Source organism: Physeter macrocephalus, chromosome 13, assembly GCF_002837175.3.
Source record: "Physeter macrocephalus isolate SW-GA chromosome 13, ASM283717v5, whole genome shotgun sequence".
NCBI lineage: Eukaryota > Metazoa > Chordata > Mammalia > Artiodactyla > Physeteridae > Physeter > Physeter macrocephalus.
This window is the reverse complement of record NC_041226.1, coordinates 51604538-51623383: the sequence shown is the minus strand read 5'-3', so window position 1 is coordinate 51623383 and position 18846 is coordinate 51604538. Positions and strand designations below refer to the sequence as shown.

At 41.1% G+C, this 18846-nt stretch overlaps 1 long non-coding RNA gene across 1 annotated transcript in view; it reads left to right on the top strand.

Annotated features, from left to right (window-relative positions):
• Positions 1-342: 342 nt before the first annotated feature.
• The window catches only part of LOC129392680 (uncharacterized), a 61429-nt gene continuing 42925 nt past the window's right edge, over positions 343-18846 (top strand). Inside the window, exon 1 of the long non-coding RNA XR_008619031.1 lies at positions 343-477. This is a non-coding gene — a long non-coding RNA (uncharacterized lncRNA). The remainder of the gene's footprint in view (positions 478-18846) is intronic.

Sequence of the window (18846 nt, the reverse complement as noted above, 5' to 3'; positions counted from 1 at the left end):
ACTGTCATTTTAATCAATACAATGAATTAGTATGGCACTGTATTTGAAGTTTTTATAAAGTAAAAAACTTGTTTGTGAGTGGTTTTGCTGATATTTATCATTATCTCTCTTCCTTGGTCTCCAGTATTTTGGCTAAGGCTTTATAATCCTTCTCTTGATTTAAACTCTAATCGTTATCTACTTTGAGTCACTCATGAATCTCAAAATATTTTGCTGAATTAGAACCTTTGATATTTAGGGCAAATTTTAATGATCTGTCTTCTTCTGAAGTGACTAATTTTAAAGGAAAAAATGCCGAGTCATACTCACCCTTTCCATGCATGCATTATTTTGTGACAGATTTCTTCGGAGCATAAAGAACTTCTTCTTAGAGAAAGAACTTGGAAGAACACAGGCACCAGGGCCAAAGCATGTACAAGTGGATTGTCTACAAGGGGAAGAGCTTATCTTAAATTTGAGCTGCAATCAAAAATAAAGGTAGGTAAAACCTTTGTACATTGTCACCGTAGGAAGGAAAAGCACAAATGAACACGTATTGCTTTGTATCTCTTTTTACATATCTTGTGAGAAAAAGATTTTCCTGGTCAAAGCATCTTTGCTAAATTTATCTCCGGAGGGACACTGCTGCTCAATCAAATCTTTGAAAGATTTTACCCTGGTGTTCCAAAAAGAAAAAGTACTCAGTATGGTATGTTTTATTATTTTCTTTTGCATAATTCCAGGTATAGGTCATAAAATACTTTGGTTAGCAAGTGTTCCAGACTGAGTCTTGGAGATTAAGTTGTCAAAACAGAGAGGTTACAGAATCCTTGTCTGGTTTAACTGTTACTGTGTCAAGTTGAAAAGTAGCTTTGGGGGCTTCCCTGGTGGCGCAGTGGTTGAGAGTCCGCCTGCCGATTCAGGGGACACGGGTTCGCGCCCCGGTCCGGGAGGATCCCACATGCCGCGGAGCGGCTGGGCTCGTGAGCCATGGCCGCCGAGCCTGCGCGTCCGGAGCCTGTGCTCCGCAGCGGGAGAGGCCACAGCGGGGGGAGGCCCGCGTACTGCCAAAAAAAAAAAAAAAAAAAAGTAGCTTTATGTTAATTTATTTATTTCAGAGAATGAAACATGAAATAAATACAGTTTTGCTTTTGCTCAGCTTTCTCATTTTAAAGTGAGAAGATAATCTTTTACGGAAAAAATAAAAAAACATTCAATTAATTCCTGAGGCATTGAGGTAAAGACGTATGATTTATTTTTTTTCCCTTGTGGCACACACACATTAACTCTTTCTTTAGTCTATTTTGTACTGCTAAAAATATAATATATACACCCACTTGGTCTGGGTTTTTGGCCACAGGTTTTTTCCTCAATTTTTGAATCTAATAGAAAAAATACCCATTCTCCCCTCAAATTTTCAATGTGAGAAATATACTGGCATACTCATATGCTACCCAGAAACTGATTGATAGTATCTTTGTCACTTTGTCACTTTAGAAGAATAAAACAAAAAGGGTTTTTGTGTGTATGTGTGTGTTTCTTCCTTTTTCCCTCATTATTTTGCCTAATTTACTACTTGTAATTTAAAAGCAAAAACCGGTTTCAAACGTTAATATCAAAAGTTGACTTACCTGTTAAGGTATCTGAGTCCTCAACAATGAAATTATTAATCTTTAGAGCTTTTGTAGTTTCAATTAAAGGTCTCAGTCTCCATGTACAACATATGTAAGCAGGATGAATAAAAATTCATTCTCAAATGAAAAAGAGTAATAAACCCAACCCAAGTTTAAGAGAGGGAACTGCATAGAAAGACAAATATTAAAATAAATATGTTTAGTTAAAAATTAATTTCCTGTCAAGAATCCTGGTTCTACCAGAACTGTTTTTTTTTAATTAATTTTTATTGGAGTATAGTTGCTTTACAATGTTGTGTTAGTTTCTGCTATACAGCAAAGTGAATCAGTTATACATATACATATATCCCTTCTTTTTTAGATTTCCTTCCCATTTAGGTCACCACAGAACACTGAGTAGAGTTCCCTGTGCTAAACAGTAGGTTCTCATCAGCTATCTATTTTATACATAGTAGTGTATATATGTAAATCCCAATCTCCCAATTCATCCTACCTCCTCTTCCCCACCTTGGTATCTGTAAGTTTGTTCTCTACATCTGTGTCTCTATTTCTGCTTTGCAAATAAGTTCATCTGTACCATTTTTCTAGATTCCACATATAAGCGATATTATACAGTATTTGTTTTTCTCTTTCTGACTTACTTCACTCCATATGACAGTCTCTAGGTCTATCCACATCTCTGCAAATGGCACTATTTCGTTCCTTTTTATGGCTGCGTAATATTCCGTTGTATATATATACCACATCTTCTTTATCCATTCCTCCGGTGATGGACATTTAGGTGGTTTCCATGTCCTGGCTCTCGTAAATAGTGCTGCAATGAACACTGGGGTGCATGTATCTTTTTGAATTATGGTTTTCTCCAGGTATATGCCCAGGAGTGGGATTGCTGAGTCATATGGTAGTTCTATTTTTAGTTTTTTAAGGAACCTCCATACTGTTCTCCATAGTGGCTGTACCAATTTACATTCCCACCAACAGTGTAGGAGGGTTCCCTCTTCTCCACATCCTCTCCAGAATTCATTGTTTGTAGATTTTATTATTTTTTTTCTTTCCTGAAGTACATGGGCCTCTCACTGTCGTGGCCTCTCCCATTGCGGAGCACAGGCTCCGGACGCGCAGGCTCAGCGGCCACGGCTCATGGGCCCAGCCGCTCTGCGGCATGTGGGATCCTCCCGGACTGGGGCACGAACCCGTGTCCCCTGCATCGGCAGGCAGACTCTCAACTACTGCACCACCAGGGAATCCCTGTTTGCAGATTTTTTTGATGATGGCCATTCTGACCAGTGTGAGGTGATACCTCATTGTACTTTTGATTTGCATTTCTCTAATAATTAGTGATGCTGAGCAGCTTTTCACGTGCCTCTTAACCATCTGTATGTCCTTGGAGAAATGTCTATGTAGGTCTTCCATCCATTTTCCATTGGGTTGTTTGTTTTTTTTTTGATATTGAGCTGCATGAGCTGTTTGTACATTTTGGAGATTAATCCCTTGTCAGTTGCTTCGTCTGCAAATATTTTCTCCCATTCTGAGGGTTGTTTTTTCGTTTTGTTTATGGTTTACTTTGCTGTGCAAAAGCTTTTAAGTTTAGTTAGGTCCCCTTTGTTTATTTTTGTTTTTGTTTTCATTACTCTAGGAGGTGGGTCAGAAAAGGTCTTGCTGCGATTTATGTCATAGAGTGTTCTGCCTATGTTTTCCTCTAAGAATTTTATAGTGTCCGGCCTTACATTTAGGTCTTTAATCCATTTTGAGTTTACTTTTGTGTATGGTGTTAGGAAGAGTCCCACTCTCTGTGGTAAATTAGTCAGTGGTGACAGGGGTCTGACCTTAGCAGAGGAAGTGGATAATGTCGGTTACTCTTCTCCCATACTCTCAGTTGGATGTTGCATAAGGTATAGAACTTGAGGATGTCTGGTGGGCTGAGATATCAATGAGCAAGATGAGCAGAATTTCACTTCGTAGAAGAAATAAGAAAACCCAAAAGTCAGTCACAGTTTGGTCAATCTTTTCTTTCCCCAACCTAATAGTTTTCTGAGTTTTTATGAACTCAGTGTATGAGTAATAATCAGAAAAATACTTGGGGATTATTTGTTGAGAAGCTTTTACTTTAACCAAAACTGCAAAGGACTTTTTCCTTGGATCAAGCACTGGGGCCTCAAAGCAATGTCATTTAATATGCCATTTTTGTACACTTTCATCTGAACAAGTTGGTATTTTTAAAATGAAATTAGCCCTCCAATTTCATTATTATTTAATTATTTATCAAAGGAATCAGGACCAAGAGAACTTTACCTTTTGCTTTTACATGACTGAGTTTTTACTTTTGGTTTGATATTAGAACTTCAGTGCTTCAAGTACATCTTCTTTGAACTGATGTGCTGAAACGGAATGGCATTCCAAGGAAATTGATGGCTGGTACCAGGGAGGCTACAGGTGATTGGAATTTTCCCATGGCAGTCACTTTTATATAACATTCTACAGTTTTGTTCTAGGTCCTATCCACTGTCCTAGCTAGAATCAGTCTCATTTCCTTTCTTCCACCATTTTCTTTTTGGTTATAGGTATCAAGAATTTTAATGATTTGTAAATAGTTTTCTAAACTAATGAAATAAATATGTGTCAAATGCATGTTTTTACATTTATGTTTTAATAATTAATGCCCCTGAGTTCATTTTCTTGCCATGCTAAATGCAATTCTAGAATGGATTCTATTTTATTAGTGTTGAAATATAGGTCTTTGAAATCTCATGCTGGGTACCATGTCACTTGACTGGTACTGTTACTGCCAAGGAACCATGTTTCATAACTTTTCTTAGTGAAGTTAAATTTGATTTGTGAAATTAACCAGAACACTTAAACCAAGAACTCTTATCTCCCCTTTCTCAATCTTAGAAATGGAAAAGTTAAAGGCAATCCAGGTTTCTATCTTTTGTCCTGTGTCTAATTTATTGTCCTAAATGAGCCAATGCTCCCACCATTCTAAAGAGGCTCCACTTTGGCACATGGCTTCAGTCCTTCCATGGATCCTCAGGCTGTCTTGTATCCTGGATGACATCAACACCCACCCAAATGACACAGGCTTCTCAGGGCTTTGAGTTACTTATCTCCAATAGCTTCTACCATAGCCCCTCTTCATCATGTCCTTCTGTTTGCATACTCAGCATGTTTTCATACCAGTGTCTTCAGCACTGAAATTTTATATCCAGACCTTGCTCTCTTGACATAGCCTCTGGCAAGGTTCATTCGCCTTTGTCCCATTAGGCTCTTCAGACTCTAGATTCTTGTTTTCTCATTAGTGTTACCACTTTACTTACTGTTACCCACTTTCTATATTTGTTTCCCAAGCCATTTAGATTTTATGTTCCATCACTTCTGTCTCTCTTTGACAGTATCAACTCTTTTGCCCCATGTTCTTCTTTCACATTTGCTCAGCAAAATCCCAAGCCTGGCTGAATTCAAACCATCAGTCTTCCACACCTGAGTCATGCTGATTAAAAAATCTCCCCATGGGTAGATTGGTGCTGCCAAAGGTTTGATGCCTTCAACTGGATTCTTGGTATATCTTGGCCTTGACTCCTTGCCATTCCCAGGAACATACCATGTATCTTCAGCGATTTGAGATGTCTTTTATTCCTCAGAAAAAGAAGTTGTGACTTTCTTTATGCATGGGTTTGCATATTTCTTCTTCAAGTTTTTTCTTTAGTATCAGTAGTTCAAATTGTGGTGTTGAAAGATCCAGGGTAAATTTTGGCTCAGTCTCCAATGTGGTGGGAGATCCATGGGCAGTAATACTAATATTAAAAGTCTAATGGGAGGTACATGGTGGTATGTGGAGGTTGCACTGATTTATGGCTGGATCCCAGGTAATAACTGAATAACAGGGGTCTGCAAATGGGCTGGGAAAGTTCTCAGGGCCTCAGTTAAGTGTCCAGGCTTAGGGAAGAGCTTCAACCCCAGTAAGGGGACAGGAAGGCTCAGTCAGAATCTGAGCAGGAAGGCCATGCACAGTGTACTCAGCAGTTGGGTAGGATTAGCTCAGTTCTGGTTCCCAGGGCTCACCCAGGCACACAAGATACTAGTTATCTTACCACAGGATTAGTTTAAGACCTTACCAACTGCCTCCTTTGTCAGGACTGGTTTTGAGATATGGATGGAGCTCAGAGTACAGGTGAGTGGGCTGGTGAAACGCTAGGGGTGAGAGTGATGGAGTGTCATTAGAGATGAGGCAAGAGAGGTGAACTGGACTCAGCCTGTAGAAGGCTTAGCCTAAGGGCCTTACCTGGTAGAGAACCCTGGAGGACAGTGACCCAACTGTGGAACCAAATTAAGTGGGAACTGAACAAATAGGAGAGGGTCAGTTGTAATGTTTTTTTCACAATATTATTTCATTCATATAAAAGGGATGGGAGGGAAGTTTTAAGCCAAGAATTAACTCTTGGTTTGCCCTTTGAGGATTGTACACTTTTAGGAGATTTTAGACCTGGGCATAGTTTTTGGGTCTGTGGCCTCCTGGCTCTGTCTTCTGCATGCTAATCTTCTGGTTGCAGTACGTTCAAGGAAAATAAACTAATTTTATTATTAGCCTAATCAAACTACAGGAAGGCAGATCTGCTTTAATAACATAATATGGTAGAATCCAAAGCTTAATATATGTTTCCTGCTGTAGACAACTATAATATGTTAATAGATAGTTACCAAATATATCAATTGAAGGATAGTTATTTGCTTTACAAAATTTGATCATAAGATTCCTGTAAAAAAACTGAATTTCCTCTAGAGAATTTAAAATCTGATTTGGTGTACTACTGTGATTCCATTTGCATGCACATTTATCCTGATTAATAATCAAGTGAGATGTAATAGGGATAAATACACATTTTTGAGTTTAGGCTTAAAAATGTCATTATAAGGATGGAGCTGAGTGCTCTGGCTTTTCAGCAGATCAAGAGGCTAGTTTTAAGTATAAGGCAATAGTGTGACACAGATGCCAAAAAATGGGAGCGCCATCTGAGCCTCAGCTAATAGAAATCAAGGTCCAGAATGAGAGTGGCAGATAGGCCGCCACGTGAATCACATCCCGGTACTTCCCACCCAACTTTCCTGGGGAACCGAACAAACTTGCTATCTGTAGAGGCCAGTGTCCTAGATGGTGAGGGAGCTGGGGCCCCATCAGAGTCTCAGAGGATGAATAGATAGAGGATGCTTGGCTTGAGGAAGAGAAGGTGATGGTGGTTCCTTAAATATTGTGATGGTTTGCCATGTGGAAGCAGACTTGGATTTATTTGTTATAGGTTCAGATTTAGAATTCAAGGTGGGAATTACAGGGAGGTATTTTCCAGTTTCCCCTTCCTCAGGTCAGAGTGTGTCAAGGTTTGTTTTTGTTTTAATTTTTAATACAATTTTAAAAGGTTACACTCCATTTAAAAATATTGGCTATATTTCCCATGTTGTACAACATGTCCTTAAAGCCTATCTTGCACCCAACAGCTTTTATCTCCCACTCCCCCACTCCTATACGCCCCCTCCCCAGCTCCCTGCTGGTGACCACTAGTTTGTTCTCTATATCTGCAAGTCCGCTTCATTTTTGTTGTATTCACTAGTTTGTTGTATTTTTTAGATTCCACATATAAGTGATATCATACAGTATTTGTCTTTCTCTGTCAGACTTATTTCACTGTGCATAATACCCTCCAAGTCCATCCATACTGCTGCAAAATGGCAAAATTTCGTTCTTTTTTATGGCTGGGTAGTAGTCCATTGTATATATATACCACATCTTCTTTGTCCATTCATCTGTTAATGGATACTTAGGTTGTTTCCATATCTTAGCAATTGTAAATAATGCTGCTATGAACATTGGGACACGTGTCTTTCCGAATTAGTGTTTTTGTTTTTTTCAGATATATACCCAGGAGCGGAATTGCTGGGTCATGTTTTTGGTTTTGGTTTTGGTTCTTAGAGGATTCTTGTGTGAGAGAAGAGGTTAGACTGGAGGCTTCCATAGCTCTTCCACTGGCTGATTAGTTTAAATTTATCCCATCAGGCATCAGGTAAGCTACACAGCTGTTATTATCTGTTATTTATACTTAAGTATCACTTATTATATGTTTGGGAACTGTTCTAAAACTGTAAAAATATCAATTCATTTCACTTATTTTAACAATCCTGCAACGTAGCTATTACCTGCATTTTATAGATGTGGATCCTGAGACTCAGAGATATTAAGTTACTTGCACAAAGTAACACAGCAAGAGCCAGATCCACACCCAGGCTATCTGCCTCTTTATTTTAGGAATATGTGTCTTGAGGGTTACATTATGCCTGAACTATGTATGTGGTGACTCCATTTTTGGTATATTTTTGAGCTACTGCCTGAAAATGACTTTTATCTTCATTATTATTATGATTTAAAGTTTTTCTGATTTGGGAAGAGTTTCTGATTCACTTTGCTGCACATATGTATGTTTTGCTAGAAAAACAAATAGAAATACTGTTTTGTGTTCCCTGTGGTATAAATCATTTTCAGATAGTAATTTGGATGATACTTTATCAGCTCAGATCTCTCTTATTTGTAAATTATAGTAAATTTTTAAAATGACATCTCTCACAATTGCTTCTCTTCACAACCCATGTGATTTCTTTACAATCACAGGATCTTATATTATACCTCCATGACTTGGAAGAACTGTTTTTTTTTTTTTTCTCCAAATATTAACTCCCTGTCGGGGGTAGTCTCGGTACTGGAGGGTATATGGTTTATTAAACACAGAATGGTCTTTGCTGTTCCTTTGGCTCACAACCTCCAAAGCCTCATCTGTTAGCAGACAGCTGTAACAGTCTTCCCACTGTTTATGTTTAGTTCATGAAGCAGAAAATATGACAGGTTCTGTATCTTTCAAAACATCTCCCCCCAAATGCTAGTTAATCCCCTGGCTTTCAAAGGCCAAAAAAAGTTATGTCTGCTGGCAGCAAGAATATAGGTTTTCTTTTTCATTCTTATGTAGATGTTATTTATTGACACTATTGTTTATCCAAGATGACTATAATTTTTCATATGATATTAAACAGACAAACCTTTGTTTCCAAAATGTGAACTAAGTTGATGAAGAGGAAAATATCAATCACCAAGTCCAAGTTACAGTTTTTTCTTTGTTGTTGAAATGGTTGAATAGTTTTAGAGCTGAAGAAGTACTATCTGAAATAAGTCCATAGACAATTTAAAAATATTTTAATAATGTAATTATTTCAGTGAACAGCTTGATTGTCTAAACAACAACAGTACAGTATGACAATTGGAAACACTATTTGCAAACCGTGTAGCTTTTACCAGTTTTATTGTGTATACAGCTGCAACTAGACTTCGGTAGTGAGCCGGAAGGGGCTGAGGAGTGACTGGGCAGGTGGGCTTTTTGAGAACCACTGGGGACAAGAATAATTGGCCACAATAATAAAACTGATAAGGTGGAGAGAGACAAGTGATGGGAAGATGTCTGCCCCCATTACCAGGTGACACTGAAGAGAGAACTTACGAACTTGGTGTCAAGGGGAATAAGTAGCACCAGTATAGGAATGCTGGTCACCCAGTGTGTGGCTTCCTGGAGGGCGAGAAATGAAAAGCCTGCAGCCTGAGCAGCCAGAAGTGGGATCAGCACCTGGGAGCAGAAAGATGGAATGGGGAAGACCTAGAAGGAAGGGGTCCCTGGATCTTTCCAGGGTGCAACTTATGCAGGGCAAGTTGGAACACTGAACACAGAAGCACAAGCACCAAGGACCTAGTTTTACCCTAGGAAGAGAAATCAGGCATCAGTGAGAATGACTGCTGCAGACTGAGATCTCTCGGGTCGTCTCATGAGCAACGTGGAGTCTATAAATGTATCGGTCAGGAATGCTTTTGGCTGCATGCATTAGAAAACCTGAATACAAAGTGTTAATTGTAAAGGGGTTTATTTTTCATATATGATGAAAAATCTGAGGGCAGGTAGCTGTTGGCACTGGTTGAAGTGGGGTCAACAAGGTTAGTATTGAGGTCTCTGATTCTTTGGGGTCTTCCTTCGTAGGCTGGCGATCATTTCAGTAGCAAGAGGGGAAAATGCTTTTCCTGCTGCACTGTGTCATGTGCACATTGCAAGCTGGAAGAGGACCTAGGGAAGAGACTGGAAATGGGGTTGGGTCATTCAACCAACAATGTCTGCCACAACGTATTTTCTGCTAACTAATCTTTGTAATATCATCTCTTGAGAAGGGTTTTTTTTTTGTTTTCTCTTGTATTTCAAACATCCCAAGAAGTGCTGGAAAAGAAGAGGACATGTGAATGTGAAAATACCCTGTGACATTCCATGAAACTGTTTCTGAGAATTGAGATTAATGGATTGTGGTACCTTATAATGATGATGATGATGTTGATGATACTATTAATAATAGCTAGCACATATAACTTCTTATGTGCCAAGCTCTGATTTAAATGCTGTGTATAAATTACTGTTAAAAATCTTGTCAACTACATTAGAGATAGGAACTAGCATTATTATTCCCATTTTACATACTGGATAACTGAGACCTCTGAACGATTAAATGACCTATCCAAAGCTAGTTTAGGATACTGTCCTATACTAGTATAGTATAAGTGGGGAAACCAAGAACTACACTCTGCATTCTGGCCCCAGGGCCCATGCCCTTCATCCCTGGTCTACTTGGTTTTTTAATTTTTATTTTTTTTTAACTATCACACTTACCTCTTTAATATTACTCTAAATTTTATCATCATTGTTATTTTTTCATGATGATTGCTTAATTCTGTTGTCCTGAAAAGGCTAAAATTGTAAATATGGACATTTGCCCATCGCCAAAAAGTAACATCACTGCTAGGAAAATAATACCTACACGGGTTAGATGGAAAGATGAGATGCTGAATCCAGATACAGTGAAATTGGCAAAAGATGGCTGAGTTAGTTTTAGTTTCATCCATTTTGAGAAGTCTGGCCCAGATTAGGAGCCCTTAGAGGAAGCAGTGTGTACAAGGTGCAGTTTGGAGACATGACATATTTACAAGGCAGGCAGTTGAATGATTTCAGCTCATATATACCGTTGAGTATAATGTATCTTGTCACCTGCCTGAACCAAACAATTATTTCCTGCTGGTGTTTTTGTTCTGTGTTAATGGTTTTGAACATCCAGAGTAAACAATTTATTTTTTATACGGAGGCAAAATTTCACAAAATGCCAACATTCAAATCAACCAGCGTCTTACCTCTCAAAATTGAGTAAAAATCTGTGTGTGTATGTGTGCATCAATAAGTGTAAAGCAAATAGTTGAATTGTTTGGTTGCAAATGAAAAAACTCAGTAAATAATTTAAATTAAAATACTAAGAATAAAGACATAATACTCGCATTCATTTGCCTGACGTGGTGAGCTATAATTGGAGAAAAATATAGTTTGCTGGAAAGAGAAGTTAGTTATAAGTGAGAAGAAGCAGGCTCCCATTCTATGGCACTTTTAATGCTCTTTTCACTTCACTGTCTTAATAAGACTGTGGTCTTTGTCCTGCGGTGTCGTTTAGTGCCTTCAGAAGGACAGATCCATGTTATAGGTCCCTGGTTCTGTTGGCCATTTAAAATCAGAAAATAGAATCTTGGCTGGAAGGAATTTATCTCAGAGGTCTTGTCCTCCAATATCCATCTGCAGAGATGATCCATGAAATGTTTGAATGAGCATCTGAGTAGCAATGTTGATGAGGATTCTATGGCTTTAATGTAGTTGGTTCATCTAGAATCAAAGCTTCTTCTTTTGCTTATTAGATCTTGGAAGCTGCATGAAGTCTTTTCAAGCCTAGACATTTTCCATTTGCCTTTTGGATAAAGTCCCAAGTCTTTTGCCTCCGGGCTTATCCAAACTAGCAAGTGGTCACGGCCTCTGTAGAGAAAACCTCATCCCTTCTGGCCTCTTACTATGCAGAACTTTCTAGGCTCCTTCCACATACCATGTTATCAGTGTCCTCTTCCCTCTCCTTACATACCTCTCCTTACCTGGAATATCAATCTTCACCTTTCAGTTGGCTAATTCCTTTGTCATCTCTAAGTCTCAACTCAAGTATCACCACCTCCAGAAAGTCCACAGTCTTGATTGCTTCAGGTTGAGTTAGGCAGCCCTTCCTTGTGTTCCCATAATGCCCTGTGTACGTGTGCTCTAGTACCGCGTGTTCCACATTGTGTCAGAATGATCTGTTTATGCCTCTTCCCACTAAGACTGTGAGCACGTTGACAGTAAGGACATGTCTTAGCCATCTTTGTATTTCTATGACCTGCTATAAGACACATTGTTAGATTCTCAGTAATACTTATGGACTTTATGAAAGGATAGAGAAAAACACCCCTGAATATTCCTGCCACAGTGTATGGGGTCCTTCTATCCAGGAGTGGAATGGAATGAATTCTGAGACTGCCTGTATCCTGGTAGACACAATTTTGGTCAGAAGCCCTGTATGCTTTTCTTTGCACATCATAGGCTGGGGTTGGCTGTCATTGTATTTTGGTCAATGGCAGCTGCTGGTAGCTAAGGGATTTTATTTGTTTAATTGTCCTTAGCGACAATAATATAAGATGTTTCTACTTACAGTGTTAGTTGATACCTGATATTAGGTTGTCTTATTTTCATTTTTGATATTTATTTTCTCCAGTTATTTAAAAATAGTTCAGTATCTGTACAGTACATTATTGTGCAACTTCTGGGTTCAGCATATTGGAAGGTTTAATACCAGCAAAACTTACAGGTTGTATATTTTTTACTAGTTTCTAGACTCAGAATTATAGGTTTTTCATATTATATAGTTTGCCGTCAGAGATCCAAGTCAAAGCCAAATGCCAAATATTTGTTGAATCTATTATGTGCAAAGTCCCATGACAGGTGCAAAAGCATGTAAGTGATAGACTAGCAGGAGACACAAAGCAGAAGTACTTGGAAAATTAAGGGCAGAATAAGGGTTAAATAACAGAACAAGCACAGCTATGATGCTGGATGAAAGTGTAGCTAGACAGGTTCTGTAAAATTAGAGGCAGGTAAGAACCCTTGGGCTATGGAGATCTGTGAAGTTGATCTGGAGTTGAGAGACTCAACTGGGACTTTGAGAAATACGAGTGCTGCCTTTAGGCAAAAAGAAGGGGAGAGGGCTTTGCAGATGGTGGGGGAGGAGGCCTGAGAGGCCTGGAAACTGGGGCAGTGTGATTTGGTGGAAGCAGAGCATTCTTGGGGGGCTAAGACCACAAAGGGAGAGCCCTGAAAGAAGCTGCTCTAACAACAAGGCTGATAAAAGTGGCTTACTGGAGGGTGTGTCTCAAACGTGAATGTAGCTGTGGCTTCTCCTGAGGCTCTAGTTAAAATGTAGATTTTGATTCAGTTGGTCTGGGGTGGGGTCTGTAGATTCTGCATTTCTACCATTCTGCTACTCCATGGACCTCACAGCAACAGATTGGAGGACTAAGTGAAAAGTTGTGAAGATTTAATTGGAAAAATGGTAAATGATATTCTCATTGTATATTATATAACCCGACTATTTCAGGCTTTTACATAGCACTTTGGAGGCGTGAAAGCGTTATGTGCAAAGGTGCATAATATTCAACCAGGGAGTCACATAGACAAAGTTTACATTCAGCAGGTAACGCAGTTTTATGGAGCTGTCCTGAAAGAGAAAAAAATTGATTGGTTTTTTAAAAATATCATTATAAAATATGTATTTTACTGAGTGTTAGACAAATGTAAAAATCTAGAGGAATTACTTGTTTAAATTAAATCGGAATAACTTTTTCAGTATTTGCCTCAACAGTCATAATTGAGCAAGAAATTGTGTTTTGCATTTGCACATGGGCTCGGTACTCTGCTTGTCTTGGGTTTAGATCCTTGATTCAGAACCCTGACTCACCTTTGAACCACCTGCAGAGCTAAAAAAAAATACTGCTCTACGCCAGACCAATGAAATCAGAATCTCTGGGGCTGGTGCCTGGGGGTTAGTCATTTTTAAAGGCTTCCAGGAGATTCAGATGTACATCCAGGATTGACATCTACTGGGTTATCTGACCAGATTGTCTATCACTGTATCAAGACGCTGGCACTGGGGGGTTTGACTAACAGACTGCGGGCCTGGCAGGATTAAAATGAGAGTCAGTGCTGAGAGTCAGTCCGTGCTCCAAGAGGCGGAATCCCTGGGATCCCCCTCTGTATGGTTCTAGGAGTTCACGGGGAACGCTGTGAACAGACAGGGTGGCGTCAGAGGTGGGCTAGGGCTGGGGAGCCCTGGTAGCTAGGGAAGCGAGCAAGGTAAGCAGAGGCGTGGGTGTGGGAGCAGTTGCCAGGGACCAAGGCAAAAACATCCTGCCAGTTGGTGCCTGCTATCTCCAGGGCAGGGAACTGCTTTCACCGGGCGAGCTGCGACACAAAGTCTTCAAACTGCCATCCTGGGTAGGTGGTTCAAAGCACAGAGCCCTTTGATGTGGACGGGCAACGTGAAGATGCAGAACGAAGAGACGCTTCCAAGGGAGTCTACAGAGTGTAAGAGGGTACAAAACAGAGAGAAGGGGACCACCCGTACAAACCTCACATACTTTCTAAGCCTCCTTAGCGGTGCTGCGGTGAAATCCCCCGCTCAATGCCCGAGGCTGTGCCAGTACATGGTCATTCATAAAGCGCAGATCCTGGCGACCAGATTCTTGACATGTGTTTGTATCAGATTTGAGCTGATGGTGTAAGGCTCTTGCCCAAAACTGTTCCTTAGGTTTTAATGAGCTTCCTATTGGAATATGCCAAGCTCAGTGATTTTGGTACTGAAACAGGTCTTTCAAAACAAGGTGAAACTCAATGACTTGGCTTAATTCTTTGCTTTTTAGATGTAAAAATCTTATTTCATAGAAGAAATAAGTTGTTCTTATTTTTCAAGGATTTATGGTGGCAAACTTTTAACAATATTCACATCTACCAGCAGCCATACCATGAAGTGAACTCGAGGACCCAGCCCGAATTTCAGGCTGAGTCTGCATGTGCCGTAGTGATGCTGACACGGGCCCTATTGAAATTAGAGGGAGACAGTTGCTGTGGAGCAGATTTGACATCTTGGGTCCCCTCTGGGTTCCCGAGTAGAACAAACAAACAGGCAGAATGGTAGAGAAAAGCACTTTCAGGCTGTGGAGGAGTTAGGCACACGTAAATTATTATCTGTTCTCAGTTTGAGACTGAAATAGGCACAGGGGAGTCTATTCTTATCCTTGGCAAAAGGCTCTGGATTGTAAAATGTGTTTTTCGCAGGAGATTCATCTGAGCACTCCTCATATGAGACCCTAGCTCTGACATCTTGTAGGGCAGGAGGAAAAGATGCCAGATCATGGTTTGGTGGAAGGATTGTGGCCAGGAGCTGAGCTGCAGCTGTCCCCTCCTTTCCTTGCCTTGGACCTTGGATGTGTAGGAGGCCTCACGAGGGCTGGGCAGGATCCCAAGCACGGGCTTGCTGGGAGTGGGGTGTGGGAGCAGGGGGCTGGGGGGATGGGCTGGGAGTGGAACACTCAGACTTCACTAGGGGAGGCCAGTGTTGATAAAAAGACATTTTAAGGATGGGAAGAAAAATAGGTGAGGCTTTGTCAAACCATCAGCTTCTAACTTTGCAATTAAATTTAAGGCCAGCTATAAACTCAGTAGTTCCTTCGTTGTGAGATCTTGGCTAAATTTTTGTTTTTTTAGGAAAATCTCCCACAGATGGGAAGAACGTAGCCATTTAAAACAGTTATTCAGCAAAATGTTTCAAAGTTAGGATTGATCGCTTTTTTTAGAGACTAGTGCTTCCACCAGGCAGCCCAGACAAAGCCGCCCGCAGAGGACATCTGTTGTCTCTACTCTCCCTCCTGCTTTTTATTCAGGCGTTCCCGATTCTTCTTATTAAAATATGTTATCTGGGAAAAGGTATGAATGACTGATAAGAGTTTAAAATGTTCTCTGTCCGGGAATCACTTTTAACAGGAATCCAAACCTTAGGCCACAGGTTAATTCCAAATCTGACTAAGGGGGACCCCAGCTATGCTGCCTCCGTGTCCCACAAACAGGAGACCTTCTCAAAGGGCAGTTGGGGGTAGTGAGACTAATTCGTGCTGTGTGTTTAAATGCCAGAGTCTTTGCAGATTATCGGCCACCTTCTTTTCCATTCTTGTGCTGGTGGTGGTCTCCCTTTTTTCTTCCTTGCCATCTTCAGGCCTTTGGGAGACTGGGATCTCTCATGGAACAAGTCTTAGCAACTCCTCTCTACCCAAGTGAGGTCATGCATCCCTGAGACCCCTTGAGGAAGGAGTCTCTGTGGGGCTTCCGAGAGTTTGTAAACCCCTGAAACTGCCCGCAAATATGTTCCCTTATTTTTCGAAGAAGAGGATTGATTAGATTCCTTAGATTCTCAAAAGGCTAAGCAATACCCCCATACCTCCTGCTACCCCCGCCAGCATCCCAGATGCTCCAGGATGGCATTTCAGGCAGCAGGTAGCAGGTGGAAGAAACTAGCTGAGGTCTCTGGGGTCTTCTTGGTGCACAGCTCACATGGGTCAGTGGTCAGGTCCTACCAGTACCTACCAACACACAGTCCTCCATTAAACATCCTTACAGGCTTGTTCTCTGTTGAGTATAGACTCAGCATTAACACAGTGAGCCTCTTAACTGAGTCTCAGAGCAGGCCTGGGAGTCCCAAGATTGAGGTCTGAATTATGTAGCACTCTTTCGGCTGCAAGTTAGTTTCAACAGAAGAGACGATTTATTGGCTCACAAAAATGGGGTATTTGCGGGGAGGAAGTAGATTTTAGGGATGATTCAGCTAATATCATCAGGAATTGCTTTCCCTCTCAAAGATAAAGGTTGCTACCTCGACTGCCAACTTTCATTCTGCTAGTTTAGAAGCCACAATGTAAAGTCTTTAATCCCTCCCTCCCTCCCTTCCTCTTTTTTTTTCCTGATCTGATAGCTCCAGCACCAGTCCTAGAGAACTCTCTCGTCAACATTGTGCTCTCCCTGATTTCTTTGCTGGGCCAAAGGGGAATGAGGTATCGTGACTGGTTAAGCTCGGGTGACGTGCCCACTTCTGGCGTTGAAGGGCGTTGGTCCACTTTTCTTGAATTGCATGGACTAAGATTGGGAAAAAGGTGGTTTCACAAAGGGGAACTAGTGCTGTTACCAAAAGGAAAGGGAAGGGATGCTGGGCAGGCGAAAGCGATGGCTGTCTACCATGATGTCCTTCTAATTCAGGTACCTTCACCGTCTGAGAGATGGATGGGATCTTAGAACATCTTATAGTTGAGAAATTTATGATTCCCTGAACTTGTATGAAAAAAAGAGTCTGACACATATATAAATGTGCCTAGTTTCAGGGAGAGGATCCATGGCTTTTACCAGCTTCTCAGATAAGAACCACTGAATTAAGAACCCTTCACTTTTTTTCAGATGAGGAAGCGAGGGCTCAGAAACTCTAGATGTCTTGGCCTTGGAGACACTGTATCCAGCTTTATCCACACCCCCCTGGGTTTTCTAGCAGGACACTGGCCTCTGGATACTGTGTTAAAAACAGGCTGCTCCGGTCAAATACATTTGGGAAACACTATGTGTGCAGTATCTACCTCTGGAGATTCACAATACATTGAGGCATATTACAGGCTCTGAGAAATCTTATTCTAAAGAAGTACATTTAATTGTATTTAACCCAGAAACCTATTTGAATACTTTTTCTTTTCACGAGCAACCAGTAACCCACTTCGGGAAACTGTGTTGCAGCACCTTGCCTCTCCTTTAGGCTGGATGCTATGCTGTGGGTCCTGGTTGGGAATCTGGGGTACCTACTTTCCAGGACCGTGTGCTCCCTGTTAATCTGGTTCAGTTTCAGAGATTTCAGGGCACAGTCACTTTCTAAGGTATGGAGTCTCCTCCCCACTGCATTCTCCTGCATTCTATCACCCCTGTCCGGCCACAGCAGGGCCGAGAGGCAAAGGCCTCTGGCTCAACCCTTCAGGAAAAGGAGGACCACAGTTCAGTGCCAGGCCCTCAGCGGGCCCTGGTCAGTGCCGTGGGCCTGGGGCGTGGGCAGTGTCCATAGGTTGTTCTGTACACTCTCGGATGGTAAGACAAGCTGGTCTGCTCTATTTCCCTTTTAGCCCTGCACTTCCTCCACCACCCACTTCTTTTACCCCTACCCCCATTCGCATCACCCCATGGGGCCTTCCTGTTCAGAGTTTCTAGATCTTTTTCCTCTCCCATTACTTGTGTATTTAATCAGTCGTAATAACAACAACAACAACAATAATAATAACCAGGAGCTTACTATATGTCAGGAACTGTTCTAAGCATTTTAGAGGTATTAATCATTAACTCTTCACAACGACATGATGTGCTAGGTGCTATTCTGTTTCCACTTTATAGAGGCAGATTCAGATTGCATTTTACATCCAGGGATTTGCACGGCTCTGAGGACATAGCAGAGAACAAAACGAACGTATGTCTATGGTTGGACTTATTCCCTTGGGACAGTTGACTAAGGTGACCACCAGGGAATACAACACCCAGTGCTCGTGAAAATCTTAATGGGCACCAAGGACACAGTGTATCCCTCCCGGGAAGTGTTCTGCTTTTATCAAATGTCTTGGGAAGATAAGATGTCTTTAACTTAAGAACGACCCTAGTGACGGGAGTTTTAGACCTGAGGGGAGTGTTGGGGAGACGATTTTTCATGGGGAAGTCTTTATTTCCCCCTTGAAGCACACCTGCACGTGGCTGCCTAAGTGGAGCTGCCTCCTCCAGACCATCCAGCTTTTCCCTTTCTACTGGGACTTATAGAGCAGGAGAAGCAGGGCTGCCTATACTGGGACACAGAGAGAGGCAGTGCTTACACGTCCATTTTTGCTAAGACTTTAGGCCTATGACAAAATTTAGGGACCCCGCTCCGTTAGCTGGTTTTCTTTGGCTTGGGCCAGTTCGAGTGTACATTTATGTGTCTCTGTTCACACACATGTGCACAGTCTATGCTTCTTCCCTGATGGTCTTCTTGTTCCACAGGGGAGCACAGTGTCCTAATATGAACTCTCCCCCTGCAATTCATACAAAGGAGTTAGTGGCAAAGTGCATTACCCTTCCCTAAAGTTCTTTTTTATTTTTTTTTAACATCTTTATTAGAGTGTAATTGCTTTACAATGGTGTGTTAGTTTCTGCCGTATAACAAAGTGAATCAGTTATAC